This window comes from Cygnus olor, chromosome 2 (genome assembly GCF_009769625.2).
Source record: "Cygnus olor isolate bCygOlo1 chromosome 2, bCygOlo1.pri.v2, whole genome shotgun sequence".
NCBI lineage: Eukaryota > Metazoa > Chordata > Aves > Anseriformes > Anatidae > Cygnus > Cygnus olor.
In genome coordinates, this window is record NC_049170.1 from 16,109,821 (window position 1) to 16,123,876 (window position 14,056).

The window sequence follows — 14,056 nt, forward strand, 5'->3', positions numbered from 1 at the left end:
ACCCATGTCCGGACTAGCATCATCCTGAAAGTGCAGCCCTTTGGTACCTTTTGTTTATGCAGAAAAAGTATCCATGCAAATTCTACAGAACTGCCAAAATAGAACCAGATCAGCTTTTCGATATTGTAATTAACACTGCCATAGTCCTCTCAACTGAGAATATGCAAAGGCAGAGTACCACAGCAGACAGTTACTGATTTTGCCAATCTCACTACAGAGAGAGAGCAGGAGGATGGGAAGGAGACAGCACGAAGTGTTTATATAGTGCAACAATGTAGGAGCATCACAACGTTTTGAGAAGTTCGGTCACTTCAAACATGATTTGTTAGCGAGCTGCACTGCAACCCTGCAAAAGTAGCTAATTCAACAAGGTGACAGCTTTCAGGTTTGGAGCCCTGGAAGCACAACAGCAAAACTGTGTTCTCCATTTTGGAACCCAAGCTGAGCTTGTCTTCTGTGATTCACCTCCACGGATAACATGGAAGCATTTAATAGCACCTCTTGCCATACCTAATATATTTTGTTGGCTGTGCTATTTGTTAATGTAACAATAGCATGTGGCAACCTGGAATCAGAAATAGCAAAACTAATACCAGTGACATTTATTTCTAAATGTAAACACCTCGATTCTGAAACCCTAAATTGGAGTCTGAACAATTTCTTACCACCAGCTAAATACCACACATTTTGCCTGAAAATAAGCTGCAAAACAGACCGTCGGACATCTTTGCAATAGTTTGCTTCATCTGTCCCAACCACATTTTAAATTGGGGTGTTTCTTGCACGAACTCAAAGCTACAGAAGTACTCATCATAATACCTTTTGCAAATTCCTACACATTTTAAGCTTGGGGCAAAAACTGTATTTGTTCCATGCTGCTTATACTAGTTATAAAGGGTGATGTATATAAGATAGCACTAATAGTTTTAAGATAAAATTCTTAACCTGAATAAAACTTTTTCCCCCCTTTTCCCTCTCCCTTAATATCCATTAACTTTCCAAACCGCATCTGACAGTTGCCTTTGTTCTACTCTAAGAAAATGCTCAGGCTATCAAAAAGCATTGCTAAGCATAAATAAATAACTAAATGAATCCTTACAGGTCTTTTTCAGAATTTACTCCTCAGAAATGTTTCAAAACTACCCAAAGCCTGGTGATCTCATTTGAAGCTGCTTCACTTGACTGAACAGCTCTATTAATTTAAGTGCAGACCAAGCTGCTCTTAAATGGTTCCTTATCATGTAACTGCCCTACTGGGGGTTCAGGGCAGCCACCAGAAGACAGCAACCAAAAGTCCAGGCACCAGCAGACACGACAGCAGAGGTTTTCGTTTGCCAAAACTCACTCAACGTACTTGAAAGGAAGTCACTGACGGGTACGATAATGTCACTGGAAACGAATCCAGGTGGAGGACAAGAGATGCCTATCTGTTACCAAGACTTGTTAGTTGGTTGTTTTGTTTTTCTTTTAATCTTGATTCCACAGCAGCAGTAACTTGCTGTTTTACTTGGCAGCAAGGAACCTACTAAAATACTGAGTTTGTAAGCAACTTCATATTCTACTTTAAAAAAAACATACACTTTGCTAACCTGTTCAAAGCAATGAGAAGGACTTATGTAGTTCACATGCAAGCAGCTATTTAGTATGGACATCCCTGTCCCCAGCCCTTCACGCACAAATATACAATTCCACGTGGTTATTACTGCTAGACTACAGACTATCATCTACTACTACTAATTGTTAGATTATTATCTATCTACCCAGAATGTTACAGGCTTAACTCCTGAGCAGAGCACTGTCCTAAAACAAAGCTGAATTTCCTATTTGTGTATACTGGTATATTCATCACATTTAGCACTTCACGCAGATCTTCCACATTTGCCTAGCTGGCAGAAGCTTTTTCCCACTTCACCAGAAATTAAGTTTATACCACTGCTAAACCTGAATGCTCCAGGCTGTGTGTGTGTGGTGTTTTTTTTTTGGAAGGGGGAAGGGGAAGAGGATGAGAGAAAGAAAGGAGGGGAGAAAATAAAAAAATACCACGCAGGTCCACTTGCCCCCACCAAGCAATATGCACCTTTCAGAGTCTTTGCACTCTACAGAGAAAACCAGTGAAGGTGCATAGCAACAATGCAAGAAGTGGGAGAGAAAAAAAGACACAAGGAACTATTTAGTGAACTCATGAGAAATGAATGCAGCTCAGTCTAAAGTTGCATTGAGTTCTTCTAGCAACATCTCGATGCTACAGAGACATACCAACAGAGACCACTAGCACTGAGTTCAGCTACTGTTACACGCTATTGCAACAAAAGGACACCAGAAGAATCACACTTGGCAACAGAAGGAGTAAGTCCAATCAACTTGAACACCAAAAAATTTTCCTATCATTTATGTCCTTATACTTGGGAAAGGTCAAACGCATTAAAAAAGCCCAACAACATCCACAACTTGAAGATATTTTTGATTTACACTGTTCAGATGGCCTTTTTTTTTTTTTTTTTTTTTTTTTTTTAATGGGAAGGTAATGGCACGCTCTTTGGGAAGTGAAGATTTCATGTAGGACATACTGCTTTATGGGGAGATGCTCCGGCTGAAACAAGAGTAGTCAGGGAAAGCCTGTGATGTACATTGTGCAAGACAGGCCAGACCTCAAGTAAACCTTTTATTTTCAAGGGTTTATGAAGTTAGTAAAGAACTAGATTTTCCTCAAAGTAAGGGTAACTGCTTCCTGTGGCAAAGTAAAATTTGTGGAGATACAACCAACAACTGAAATTGCAGGTATCAGAGAAGAGTTACAAAGGGCTGATGTTCTTGCATGTGGGCAGCATCCCTCACCAGGTAACTCTCCCTCCCCCAAATTCTCTCTCGTTTACAGAAGGATGTTATTAACCAAAGCTACGAGACGTTCTTGGTTTGTATGCAGTAAAGCAGCAGCTGATCCACGGGGAGTGGCCCCACACAGTGTCACCATCACCGCACGGCATCCCCAGACAAGGGAAGGGGCCAGGGAGTGGCCGTGTTCCAGAGTCGCTCCTGGCCATCGCCGGTGCCATCTGCCAGCCACGCAGTTATGGGGTCAGGTCGGGCTGTGCTTCCAGAAGGCCTCCGGTATGCTGAAACATGGGCTGTGCAGTTGAGGAGCGCACACGTTCAGCAAAACACCAGCTCCGAGGAAAAGCAAACGTGCTCCATCTACTGCACTGCAGCACCTGGCGCCCCCGGCCACCTCCATCATACGCTGCCCGCTACCTGCACTAGCAACAGGCATAGGTGACTACATTCAGGAGAGGAAGGGGAGAAAATATGACTTTGCAGGATCATCACTTAGCAAAAGAGCCGGCAGTTGGAGAGCTGGAAGGATGCTAGCTGTCAGCACACTCCCCTTCTCCGTGCTGGTATGTCTGAAGCACAGCAACTGCTGTTCTTCCCTTCTGGGAAACGCAGCACCTAGCCAATGCGAGGGGTGGTTTGTTTCTTTTTAAACACAAGTTTTAGAGCTGCATAGTGCTATAGGCTGCAGTTTCGTGTCTTATCTTGGTAATGGCAGCAACTAAAAGGTGGATTGTTTGATTCCTGCTCATGTGCTGATCACCTGGATCAGCTATACACTGAATAAACAGCAGAAAACAAAATCTGCTGTATCAGCAATGTATGTTTTTCCCCTTCCCCTCCAGTCAACAGCTTGTCACATTTAAAGCTGGCTTTAAAACACATACCCAAACATCTTAAGGAAAATGAATACATTATATATACCTTTTAACAGAGGGACATTAACTATAGGTCCCTTCCCTGCTGAGTTTTTAAGCAACCAAGAGTGACCAGTACATTGCCCTAAGAACCGTACAGCGAGAATATTTATTTTTTCTTTCCAATACAACAATCTGGTTGGAAAGAAATTTGAGATTCCAGGTGTAGACCGAGAGCATCAGCTTAGTGTGAGTTGTCTGCTGCACATTCGATTGAGAAAGTGAAGCTGGCAGCATCTAATCCCCGGAGAAAGCATGGCCAGGTGCGTTACTCCAGACTCAGAGCTCCAATATTTGAACAGATAAGTAACGCAAATACTCAACACTTCTGCCTGAGTAGAAGTTTTACTTGCTGTTCTCCTCGTGTTACCTAAAGAACCCAGACAGCCTCCGACCACACTTTAGACACCACAGACAACTGAAAAATGGAAAAAAGAATTAAGAATTATCTATTACTGTATTTCCCAATTTGTCTGCTGGGGAAAACTGAGGTGGAAAGGAGGTGATTGGAGAGGTGTAAGGAAAGAATGGAAGACAACTGAAGTTATGGAGCTTTCTTTTTTCTTTTCCTTTTTTGTTTTAAAAAAAAACTTCAGTAAATTGTCTGATTCTAAAGTGTCTTTCAAGATCCAGCACACAGAAGCAGAAGTAATGCTACAAGAAGTGCCGAGAAGCACTGCGTGTGTATGCATACACACGCACACCCTCACCTGCTACAGCGACCCGACTTCAGCTTTCAGATCTTCCTTCCTTTGAGCTATCACACTTCCCGCATCACTTCCTACCCTTCTTTTGGGTAAACAAACTACACTTATTTATTCTCAGCGCTAATAGCTTTACTACAATTTTTATGTGGGGTCTTGTTTGTTTGTTTTTTAAATAATACATACAAACACAAAGCCTTCCCTGAATATCGCACTACGCTGGCAAGCACCCTGAAGAGCTGGCGGCACAAGAAGCAGAGATGATATTCTGGGTGTGATCTTCAGGAGTGACATACGCGACACAGCACCACTTCCTTAGGGTTTTCCTGCTAAGAAACAAGGATCCATTTCTGAGGATCCTGGTCACTCACCATCACTTAGCCACCACAAACCTCAGCGTCTTTCCCACAAAGACAGGCTGAGGGAGTTGGGGTTGTTCAGCCTGGAGAAGAGAAGGCCCTGAGCAGACCTTATAGCGGCCTGCCAGTACCTAAAGGGGCCTACAGGAAAGCTGGGGAGGGACTGTGTCAGGGACTGTAGTGACAGGACAAGAAGGAATAGCTTTAAACTAAAAGAGGGGAGATTTAGATTAGACATTAGGAAGAAATTAACCACAAGGGTGGTGAGGCTCTGGCCCAGGCTGCCCAGAGAAGCTGTGGCTGCCACATCCCTGGAGGTGTTCAAGGCCAGGCTGGATGGGGCTTTGAGCATCCTGATCTGGTGGGAGGTGTCCCTGCCCATGGCAGGAGGGTGGAATTAGATGGGCTTTCAGGTCCCTTTCAACCCAAACCATTTGATGACTTTATGAGCTTTCAGGATCACTCTTTTTAACGCTATGCACATATCACCACGAGTGTGCAACTACAGTCTGAAAAAATCTACCATTTAGCTTTTTGCAGTTACACTCTAGCTGAAGGTAGCTATTCAAGACCAAGATCCCTCAAAGGTCAATAGGAAAAGTTAGTGCTCCTTCTGAGCAGATAGTCTCATTTATTTAATGCTACATATTGGACAAATTACTTCCAGGCCACCAGTTTCTTTTAATTGATAGCTAAACTTATGAAATATGGTATATATGGACTTATGCTTCCAAAGGATATTGGTGTATTTGGAACAGCTTTTTTTTTTTTAAAGGTATTTCCAAACAATGTCTTAAAATATACACAAACATACCAGGATCAGAAGAGAACACTAACTCTTTCAGTCAAACATCACGTTTTCAGAACATTGAAGAAATGTGGTGACTAACCGATCTTGTACAGCTTTAAAAGATTTGATTTCTACAGGAACGGATTAATACATTGCTAGTCCATGAAGCAAAACCACAGCTCTCTTCAGTTGCTATTTGGAGAAGTGACCATGCAACTTCTAACACAGTTCTGCACAATTTGATTTTAAAATCACCTGAGAATTCCCAAATAAAAGCTGCAAAACAAGAAACAGATACACAATGCTGTTTGAGAGTTGATGGATACTTCTCTGATACAGTGCTGGGAAGGAAGCAGTGATGGGAAGGAAGCACAAAGGTACTGGTCATGCCGCATGGCAAACAAAACATTTAAGAAAAAAGCATGAGGTTTGAGAGAAAAGGGAATTACAGCTAATTACAGTGCCAACGCTGCACCTGTTTGAGGCATCCGTACAACCCCATCACTTGACCTGAGAACCTGAAATGTTCCACCTGACAGTTACAGGCTGAATTCCTACAGGACACCTACCGCGTACGGTGCTCCGCTAATTTACTGCAGGGCTACAGATGACTCCTGTTCTAACCCAAGTCTCTTCATCTCCATAAAGTTTCAAAGGCTGTAAAAACACTTTACAGTATGAGCATAAAGATGGAGGAATTTCTACGGGAGCTTTGCACAGTGTGAAGGACTTAAGTAAAGCCATTTATTTGTTTAAGCATCATCCTTCAGGTTTTTGTCCTCCCCCGGCCACTTCACTAATTAAGTGCAGAACGCAGCCTGTGGTTAGCAAGCACTCTCAATATTGAGGACACAGCAAAGTCCAAGCTGCCTGCGTAGCCAGAGAGATGCTTTCTGGCTATAAAATAACCTTTTTTTAAAGAGGAATATCCTTATAATATGAAGAAAAGAGGGAGTAAGAAAAAGACACTTTTGTGTCTAAGTTGCTCAGTTATGCAATTGACCCTTCCTTGATCTAAAACAACTAGCAATTACTCTGACCACACTGAACTCAAGGCCATTGCTCTGAAAAAACGCCCTGCTATTTAAAGAGCTTTCCTAGTTCTTCAGCGGTATCTCGCGCTTAAAGCAGCTCTTCCTATTACCAAACCTCTCCCCCCTCCAAAACACCACACACCAGTTTCAGTTGAGCTCATCAGTTCTGCAGGAAAGCCTTATTTACGGAAGCAAACAGAAATCCTAATTTCACCAGAAAGGAGCACGTTAAGTCAGAGCCAGTTGCGATCAACAGATAGCACGTGCAACTGAACAGAATAAAAACAACTCCACTGCTGCTTCCTAACACGACTCGAAGTCAGCACAGTGACCACAAGAAGCTCATTCACTTCCTGTTTTAAGACAGCAGAAGCGTCACTCGAGTCAGATGGGTCCGGCTACAGATCAACACGGAGATGTCCTGCAGGGAGGCACGGAGGGTAAGGGGACAGAAGGATGCCCACTGCCCATCTCAACTGAGATACCTCTCAGTCCCAGGGAACCGAAAGACACTTCGGAGTCTACCAGAGAATGCATTCAGACAGATACCTGTGTTCAATATTGAGTTTTTAGATTCAGGAGCTTCAATTTCTCATTTTTAAGAGAAAGTAGGACAGCAGAAAAGAGAATGTCGGTTTTTCAACTGTTAGAGATAAAAACAGCATTACAGAGGGATATAGTTCACAGATAAAATCTAGATTTAGGAATTTATGAATCAACCAGCTGCCCAAGTTCCTCCTGTAATCAACGGTCTCTAAAGGACAATTCTGCTCATGCTAAGGTAGATACCTGCATTTAATCAGCTGAGCAGCTCTTCAGGTCCACTGACTCGATCTCCGCAGACTATAACGGGAGCACAGGCAATGAGCTCACACCCTGGCATCTAAATTTAGGTGTCAGTCTGTGAGCCAACCCTACAGCTTATACGGCCAAAGTACATAGGCATGCTGATAGGCCAAACGTACACATGCTGTAAGCAACTGCTGGGAGAACGGTCCTTTAAAGAAAAGGTTTTCCAGACTAGGACTGTCATGATAAAATAAGAGTGAGGGTAAGAAAGCCTGCTCACGGAGCACCAGTCAAATTCTTCACCCATGTTCCATGCAAGTTTCAGTTTGCATGAAAAGCGAATGGTTTCTAGATATACTTAAAAAGGGAGGGATTCTGCCCTACAAGAGTTGTCTTTAAAAATAGCAACACATCTGAGTGATTTCCAGCACGCAACTGGTCAGCAAAAATATCCTTCATTCATGAGCTCTGGGAGCAGGGAAAGGCTGACAAGGGTTACTCTTTGTAAGAAGTTAGCATCACAATTGTGCCACGTTTTATTATTTATTTATTTTACCAGCTACTAGGTACAGGGCCCTGGACTTAAAAACTAAGGCTAAATAAAGGTTGGGTGAAAGAAGATAATCCATTCTGGAAAAAAAATAAAGAAAGAAGCAAAACAAAAACAACCAACCTACACCACAAAATCCAGGAGAAGTTGAATGAAGGCATGTTAAGAAATGACAATGAGACAACATCTAAACAAGGTACTGCTTCCCCGAACTGCTGCGAATTGTTCTTAATCTGTCCCAACAGTCAGAAATTAACTACAGAGGACATCTCCACATCTTGCACCTTCCACAGACCTACTCATTGACAGAGCCGAGGACTGCATCAATTGTTTGCCCGCAGAATAATGCTGGGACCACGTGTTTAACAATGATGCAGCCTAATATTCCTCTCTTTCAGCCCCACAATATCAGTCCACCTCAAGGAGGACAGAAGAGCAGAAGTACAGCTACATTACTGACCCCTGAGATGTCACAGTTGGTCCATCTGCACCCAGCTGTCTGGGTGACCAGAGCCTTCCAGCACAACCAGCACACCCCTCTGTACGGCACATTAGCTCTTTCCACTTTGGGTTGCGAGCCAACTTGGCTAGGAATTATTTTCAATCGAGGATTAACGTCAGGATGTGAAAGCACAAACTGAAGAAGCTGTTGCAGGGGGAGTTAAATGAAGTATTGCTGTAAATAGTGTTAAAGCACGTGACACTGATTCTGCATTATTCTGTCTTGCTGAAGTCTCTCAAAAGTTGTTTGCACACTTTTACTAAGATTTCATCAAGATCAGAGATAAAGATTTCTCTAAACCTTTGTTTAACAGAATTATATTTCCTTCACCAACATTTTTCAAGTCATTCCCAGCAGCAACCTTTTTGTTATTTAACCTTAGCACATGGATTTGTAATTACTTCGACTGCCTTTTACTCCCTCTTAACAACTTACACATTTCTTTCTTGCAGCCAACGTTGTACGTACATAACACCCCTCCCAAAGTGTTCCACAATTAGTAGTGCAGAGCTCAGTCGGCTTATTTAAGCCTTCAGTAGCTGCTACTTAAATAAGATCCCAGTCGCTTAAACGAACAGATTAGGCTGATAACGTCTAGTTTTACTTTCAGAATGGAAGCTTGCCACAACATAACCAAATTACAGCATTTAGTGAAAGCTCAGCCCAAGAACTTGGGGCTGTCAGTAGCCAGACGTGGCAGAGTGCTCAGTCCCGCTGTCCCCAGACAAAGGGAAACCTTTTCATTTAAAGTTTTGGCCACTAGCACGTTCAACAACGATATTCTTCAAGAGCTGCAGACCACAGCGGGGCACCGAGGCTTCCTACAAACACACATCTCACTACAGACTCGTGCCCGGAGGTTCCAGCCCCAGGAAGGCAGGCTCTCTAAACTACAAAGACATCTCTGCAGCGTGGAAAGTTGCAGCCGGAGATGAGCCGAAGGACCCCCACATGGCAGGCTTCTGGTCACCCGTTCTGCAAGGAGCTGGGGCTCTGAGGGCATTTCTGCCCGTGCCTTTATGGGCTGAGCTACTCTGAGTCAGACGGCCTTCAGGGCACATTAGAGTTCATTTACTCCCCCAGGCACTTGTGTTTAGGACAGTAAGTGGAATATGAGATCAGCCGTGTTAAAAGTTTACATTTGTGAATTGTCATCTGTTGGTAGTACTAGATTATGGAGCTGCCTATTTAAACTGCGTTTGTGATCAACTGCTCAGTTACAGCAACAGCACGCAGCTAGAATACTTTGCAGTTTCCACGAGGGGTTTTTAGCATTGTATATCTTCCAAAAGTGAGAGATTGGTTACTCCCTTAGTGTTCATATTGCTTTAAAGAAACGCTGCTTAGTAAGTATGTTTGATTGACTGTTCCCTGCTCTGCCACGAGTTTCCTCCCCAGCTTCATCTCTCTTGCACGTCTTCCCACCTGAAGCTGGCAGAAGTTACTCTGACCTTCTTTGGAAGGCCCCGAGAGCAACTAATACCACACTACTTAGCAACTGGATACGTAATAGCAGGTTTGTTTCCCTCAACATTCCTCCCCCGGTTCAGCCTTTTCACCTCCCAGCTGGTCGAGCTGCTTCTCCAAATCCTGCCTTCGCAGCACTAAAGGCCAAAAACCAGGAGAGTACGCCAGATTTGGCAGCCAACAGGACTAGCCGCGGGAGCATGGGTTACTGGGAAACCTTTGACATCAAGACTGGAGCAGTCTTGAAAGAGTGAACAGAAAGAAGGGGGGAAAAAAAAACAGCAACTCTTTCATAGCTTGACAGAAGAGGTTGGCAGAAGGAAGAGGAGAAAAGCTGGCAGTAGATAAAAGTATAAATAGCATTTTAAGAAGAGCAGGCTCGATTTACCAATTCAAGAACTTAATATTGCAACAGAGGACTTTTGACTGTTGCTTTTTACTTCTGACTAATACAAGCTCAGGAGTTTCTGGTATTTAGAAGCACCCAAGAGAGTTCAAAACATGAATCAGTTTCACTTAACTATGGTGGAATTTTTTAGTTGATACAGTGTGAAATGTTAAAAGTTGTGGCATATAATATTTATATGTGGATATTCTATATACAGCTTACAAGAACAAGGGAGCTTTAAGATCAAGTCGTTGCTGCCATTAACATCATACAACTAAATGAAACACGCAAAGACACCACAGTGACAAGCATGCTTTCACAAGCAGGTTTGGGATGGTCACGTACAGAAATACAAGACCCAAAGCAGCAGAGAATGGCAGACTGTGATGGGAAGGGGAAGGGGGAACAATCAGAAGAAAAAAACAAACTACAACAAACCATGCTGCTCAGCCTGAGATAATTTTGCTCATTATCTTGACAGCACTTAACAACGGGGCCAAACTTATTCCTTAAAGCAGCAGAGTTGATCATTACAGTAAGTTCCCCAGAATTACCCTCCCGAATCAGTTATTGGTAGCCCTGAGCAGGTTGGAGGCTGAAAATTTCTCTCCCCAACACACGCAAGACTTGAAAGGACACCACTGACAGGGAAGAAAAGCTGCTACCGACACGCTGCTGGACTGCCTCCCCACACCAAATACCTGCTCTGCCCTCCTGCCAGAGGCTGCCTCCTCCGCAGCGCCGACAGCTAACGTGGGCATGGCTCCAGTCCTCGGCTTCCTCGTGTCAGAGTTACTCAGCTGGGCTGGAGCCTGTTAATCTCCGTTCCTGGGCTGTCAGCTGGGAGGACGAGGACTCCATTCCGTGCTGCTGGTGCCCAGCAGAGGAGCAGGGCGCACGGAGGAGCCAAAGCAGCCTGCTCGGCCGCACTGCAGGGCCCTCCTCGTCCCGTGGCGCTGACGGGTGGACTTGAGCAACTCTGTTCTCCCCAATGCACACCAGCCGAGCTGCAAAGCTGTGTGAAAGGGCTTCACGTCTGAAAACTGGGTGCCGAGCGAAGCAGCTTTGGTTTTGAGCACAGGGAAGGGATTTTAAGCACTTAGCCGCTAAGCAAAGAGAAGGGAAAGTAAACAGTGAAATATGCACGGGAGAAACCAAAGGCAACGGCAGATTTAGCACAGAGAACATCAAGTTTCCAAGTCTCGTTAAAAAAATAAAAAGCACACTAATGCTTTTGGAATCTTACTAGATTTAGTAAAGAAAGAAATACATCTTGTCGCTTAGTGTTGTTTTTAATTTCTAAAATTAAAAGAGGCCAAGCTACTTCCTATCTTGGAAGCCTTTAAAAAAATCTTCACTTAAAAATCAACTTGCAAAGCTTGATAAAAAAGTAAACAGAAGAGCCCTAAACAAGCGCACATGTAAATCGGAAAATACTGGTCGAAGTGTCAGATTAGGAAACGCTCACCCCAAGAGGTGTGGTTTGTGTTTTTTCTTCCCCTGTAGAGCAGCGTTAAGCTGTTTGGGGCAGTCTCAGAACGTGCAGGGTAAAATCGACACGAGCTGAAAACCCACAAGTTGGAGAGAAATTTCCCACAAGCCTTCTGTGAAAGACTGCCTCCTTACACTCGAGCCTTTGAATAGTGCTTTTCTTCTGAAACAAAGTGTATGAGGTACAGCGAACAAACTGTAAAGGTAACTAGGCCTTTTGTCATATAGTTCCTCCACCCACTTGTACTTTACCGCACAATAGCTCGTTTACAGATTCAGACCACTCCAGCTCCATGCAGAAACAATCCTTTATTGTGAAGTGAATCTACCACAGGAGTAAAATCTAAAAATACTGCAAAAAAAGTCTGTAACAATAGTTTAGTCGAACTCTACAATTCTGCCCTTAGAGACAAAGGCTTTCCCAACTTGAATGTGTAATAAAAGACTTAGTCACTCCTTACTTGGGGATGACTAACAGCCTGCAGAGGCAAAAAAAAGAAGATATATTTATATATATATATATATGTACCATACGGTAAATCATATTAAGCTGACCATCTCTTAAAATAAGATGACCATTTGCACCAAAGCAAGAGAAGTTGTGGTATGGAAACCCATGCTACTTCCCCTCCCGTATCCGCCGGGGAGAACAAAGCACCAGGCGCTATAGGTCCATCCGTTCCACAAAGCCCCACATGCTATAGATCGCTTCAGGTCCATCCGTTCCCCAAAGCACCAGGTGCTATAGGTCCACCCATTCCTGCCATGACAAGCCGTGGGTGTTTGTTCCCACCGGCCAGCCGGCGCGGCAGGTACAGAAGGGCTCGGCGCAGCACAAACAGCGGATCACAAGGATCCGGCAGCAGCCTGCCTAGTCAGCCGTACGTTAACGCAAGTAAATCACGGGAGAGCGGCCGGGCTGTTGGGAAAGTCTGGAAGGAAAGACAGATAGCCTACCTACACTCTGCTTGCACTTTCACCTCGCAGAGAATAGTTACTCCATCCCCCACAAGCCCCCATAATAGAATAAAGATAAACGCAGGGATTATGCCAAGTTGACCCCAGGCTTTGTTCCTCCCCTCCAAGCACATTCAGTGAAAAGGTCTAAACACACATCTGATTTGACAAGCATTCAGATTCACAAAGAACGTGGGGAAAGTGAAATCATACTTGGGGCATTCATGGGTCCCTATGTCAAAGGTCACTTCGCAGTATTTCAGCTGCCGCTTGCTAAGGTCTCAAATGAACTAGTTTAAACCCCCACCACAACAGACAGGCGTATTCTTGGCTGGCACAATCTATATTTCACAGCACGTTTAGCAAAGTTTAGCTCAGCAACAATATCAGTTCTGGACAAACATTTAAATGCCACAACTGGCACCGTTTCATCCCTACAGCACTCTCCAGAAGGGACGAGTAATTTTCCTTTTTAGCCAGATTCTTGATGACAACTCACCTCATTCATCTGCAGCATATTGAATTTTGAATTATTATTAGAAAGAAGGCTTGAACTAAGTGTTTATCTGGAAAAAGCCCGGGTGTTGTTGTTTTTTTAACCTAAAAGTTGATCAGTTGATTCCAGTATAAAGAAGTCACATTCAAATTACGTAGCTGAACCAGAGAGCACAAGAAGCCTTATTTAATAATTTCTCGTTGAAGTTCTCAGTTTATCAAACATCATCAGTCTTCGAACGTTCATTAAGGATGTTTAAAGAAGATAACTCAAACTTAACTTTAAACAGTTGCAGGCTGAACAGCTTCAGGGCTACAAAAAAAGGGGGGAGCAGCAACAGAAAACCTGCTGAGAAGTAACAACGGTGCAGGAAAACAAGCGTATTCTTTCGAAGCTTTTGTGAGGCGTGCTCTCAGTTCGGAGCGGCGCGGCGGTAAGCCCAGCTGTCGATTCAGCGAGCGGGGCGACTGTCACTGCAAAACAGGTCCCAGAGCAGCAGCCACGGCGCCTGGATCTGCGCCAGGTGAAGAGTTCTGCTCCCTAAAAAGCAGCATTTCTGAGGCAATGCTTTCCTTTGAACAGGTACATACCTGTATGCGTTACGTGTAATACAGCACGTTGCCGCCGGCAGACTAACAGCAAACTTCTTTACTGGAGGTAATCTCGAGCCTCTTTATTCCAGAGGTGGTTTCACGGAAAGATGCTGGTTTGCCATAGGGAATCCTGTCTACTTGCCAGCTAATTTTGTTAGTGCCTTCCCTAAAGTTAAATGATGCCAGACAT

General features: G+C 43.9%; 1 protein-coding gene across 7 annotated transcripts in view; it reads right to left on the reverse strand.

Annotated features, from left to right (window-relative positions):
* The window catches only part of ZEB1 (zinc finger E-box binding homeobox 1), a 129,118-nt gene that overhangs the window by 97,567 nt on the left and 17,495 nt on the right, over window positions 1–14,056 (reverse strand). Inside the window, exon 1 of one of the 7 annotated variants that reach the window (XM_040546492.1) lies at window positions 11,031–11,398. The exons of 5 other annotated variants lie outside the window; for them this stretch is intronic. The gene's annotated coding sequence lies outside the window, so the exon portion shown is untranslated. Of the gene's footprint in view, window positions 1–11,030; window positions 11,399–14,056 lie in introns of those variants that run through there. One more of the 7 variants, XM_040546490.1, reaches the window with a different exon arrangement.